The sequence below is a fragment of the Amblyomma mixtum genome, chromosome 8 (assembly GCF_055824585.1).
Source record: "Amblyomma mixtum isolate Tamu chromosome 8, ASM5582458v1, whole genome shotgun sequence".
Taxonomy (NCBI): domain Eukaryota; kingdom Metazoa; phylum Arthropoda; class Arachnida; order Ixodida; family Ixodidae; genus Amblyomma; species Amblyomma mixtum.
In genome coordinates, this window is record NC_143019.1 from 107,989,480 (window position 1) to 107,992,939 (window position 3,460).

At 46.4% G+C, this 3,460-nt stretch overlaps 1 pseudogene; it reads right to left on the reverse strand.

Annotated features, from left to right (window-relative positions):
* Window positions 1–623: 623 nt before the first annotated feature.
* On the reverse strand, window positions 624–2,559 carry LOC149333838 (uncharacterized; annotated as a pseudogene).
* Between the last annotated feature and the right edge of the window lie 901 nt (window positions 2,560–3,460).

Genomic DNA, 3,460 nt, shown 5'->3' on the forward strand with positions numbered 1-3,460 from the left:
AAGCAAGAGAAGAAATTCTCTGCCTATTACTTATGTGTATAGTTCAAGCCTGTAACAAATAATTTTTTTTCTACACTGAGGTTACTTTTGACTCCACCTGATGCCTGTAATGACAATAAACGCTTCTATTACCCCCCTCTATTGACATGTGAGTTGAAGGTAAAGTGTGTGTTCAGTTCAGAGTACAAAAGAAAGCTTTGGCTTCAAACAGTACTGCAGACCTACTTAACACACATGTAGTGAGTGCTGTTTAATGTGAAAGGAGTGGTGAATGCCTACCTGCTTCAGGGCATATTGAAGTTAGTTACGTGTACAGGCTTTGTCAAATAAAATATATAGCTCAAATGATCTGACTTGCTTTCGTGCTGTGCCATGCGGCTTCTTTGCCGTGATCTTCCGTGTTCCAAATGCCTAGTAGGGGAGACAAACTTTTGTTTGCACACTGAATTCATTCTGGATCTCCAAGGGTTCAGCATGCCCCAAAACACGCCTCAGAAATGAATCATAGGGGCTGTATATTGTTGACAATGGCTGTATTTGTGTCCTTCAGAACATGCTTCATGTGAGGTTCCCATTCATATTAACGCTCACACAGTGCTAATAGTTGAAAGTAGTGTTATAACTCACTCTTGTACAGTGGCAAATCTCACATTGCTGCAAAGGCTGAAAAAGTTTTAAGAAGACAAAGCATTTATTAGCCAAGTTCAAGCACAGCAATACGACATGGAGTCTCTAATATCTTGCTCAAGATATAGAGTTGCATTGAAAAAAGGGGTGTTCTGCATCAGTGCATTCGCGTGAAGGCACTTCATGCTACAAATCAACAGGACCATTCAATATGAAAAGGAAAACCATATTGCAGAAAAAGAAGGAATTTTTGTTAATTCATATTAAATTTGAAAATTAGTTTCCAATATTATACACAAGGAGGAAAACTAGCTAAGAAACAGGAAACAGTGTGCTTGTCACACATAATGATAGAGTAATAAATAATTGAATGCCCAAACTTCGATTCATATTGAGAGAGCCTGTTGTGTCAGTTCACTTTCGGTAGGTTACCTAAAGGGGTTGTCAACATGAGAAAAGCATTCTGCTGTAGTATTGACATAACTGCAGTAACATGTCCGCAGTAATGTTAGTGGTGTAGGAAAGTACATTCTCGTTTCTCTGTTGGAGTATGCAAACCCTTATCTGAGGCATATGTCCCTCAGCTACTGCCCAATTCCAAAACACGCAACAGATTTCAAGACAAACAGCATGATTACTGAACTTACATTGGTTGCCGTGAAACTGGCTCTATAGTAGCCATCATGGAGTCAAAATGTTACCACTTTATGACTGGGATGTCATTCCTTCCTGCACCACTTTTCATTTTGTTTTTTATCTGATTGCGGCACTTAAGAAAAGTGTCTTTTAAGTTTTTAAATTTCTTCTGGCAGGTCATCCCTGGAATAAAGAACTCATGTTCACACTATTTCATAGCTATATATGCATGCAATGATCTGGTATTGCATCGATCCACAAACATGCAGCATATACCATAGGCATGGCAGTGACCGTAAAGGAAGCCTTGGCTGCGCGAACATTATAAATCGGCAGCAAAAGTTTACGGGATGCATGCTTTCAGAAAAGAAATTATTCTAGCTCTGCCTCGTCACCCAGTCCCGTAGTGTTACCAGCTGACGAGTGTGCACGTCCCCTCATACGTTGAGACATTTCAGGTGACGTAGATTATGTGGCGATACCGAAATAATTTTTTTTTACGCGTACTCGCGTACCGCAAAATTTTCCTGGCGGTTAGCGGATGGTTAAAAACACAAACGTGCAATCTGGGCTTCACGCACAACCGCGATGACAGCGGGGGCGCGTACGCGTTCTGCTGTTCGCAGTGATTTTCATCGTGATTGTACATTCCACAACACATGCAGTTGGTTTGCGGTTCTTGAATGTATTGCACTTAAAACTTGATGTACTGATTCGTTTCCGCGCGTTTGGCGAATTCATTGAGCTTTCGAGGAAAGGTACCCAGCCAAGCAAGCGTAAGCAGAACACCATCCGCATTCCGAGAGACTCAGCTGTGGGCGAGCCACAGGTTTTTATGCATCGTTATAATCCGGTAATAATAAGTGGTTCATCTGAGGAAATATTCGCCTGCTTGCTAACAAAGTTTTCAAGAAGCCATTACCGTTAGCACGCATATCGCGGCATATTACCACTTCACCGAAGCTACGCACGCCATCGGACAGCCTCATCGGACAAGTTTGGTGACGGGAAAATGCACACTAAATCCCTCGCAAGTTCATGGCGTGAGTAACCCATGCACTGTGGCAACAAACTGGGACATACTCTGTGCGGGCATAGTAAACAAGAGATGCGTACGTACCGCTCATGCCGAGTTCGGCGCCGATCTTGTTCCAAAGGTCATCCTTTAGAAGATTGTTCTTGTGTTCTGGATGCCGCTTGTCGTACAGAACCGAATAATTTTTCACTGCGTCGATGAGCATTTCGGTTGTGGCTGGAGATATGGCCATGGAAGCACTCGCGCACACCGACGCCATATTGCAAACTGCCGGAGCCCGCGGGTGCCGTCCTATTGGCTGATGGCAGTCGGCGGATTTTTTCCGGCGGCGAAAATCGGTCCTTGACCGAACGGGCATTCCGCGGCGTATTTCGGCGGATTCTCTTCCGCGGCAGCGGATTCCGCTCGCTCTCGCCGCCGAATGCCCAAGTGTGAACGAGCCATTAGTGTCTGCGAGCAGGGCAGCATACTCGGCAGCTTGCTGGGTGAGGTCAGACATGCGAGCGCGGAGTTTACGGTTGTGTTTCTGCCGCCGCCATCGCTTAGTGAGGCTGCGGCGAGCTTCCCAGAGGTGCAATAGGTGGTTATCCACGTCAGGTGCACGCTCCGTAAACTGTATATGCTTTTCGTGCGAACAGAGTGTTTGCATGAGTCCGTGTGCCCAAGTGGAGTAGTCCTGTTCCATGAGAGAAGTTAATGGGAGGTCCTAGCGGAGAGCGTTCCAGTCGGGAAGTTTGGCTTGCGCAAGGGGGCGACGTAAGGGCCGAGGGTAAATGACAGTGATCAGTATGCAGTGGTCGCTACCGAGGGTGTCCCTGGTGTTGATCCACTCTGCGTGTTAGATGTGTTTCACGAGGGTAAGGTCGGGGCAGTTGTCCCGAGTGACTGAGTTCCCTACACGTGTTGGGTGGACCGGGTCGGTTAGAAGAATGATGCCCAGCGTAGATATAAGTTCCGCCACTTACGACCACGCGTCTCTTCCTTGCAATAACCCCACATGAGACAGGGCGCGTTAAAATCGCCCACTATCATGAGGGGGTCGCGACCCGCGATCCTTAGCGCTGCGCTAAAGATGTTAGAAAAAGTGGTGTTTTTGAGTTTCGGGGGGCAGTAGATATTAAGTACGTGTGCGGGGCTATCTGTACGCCGCAGGGGGAGGAC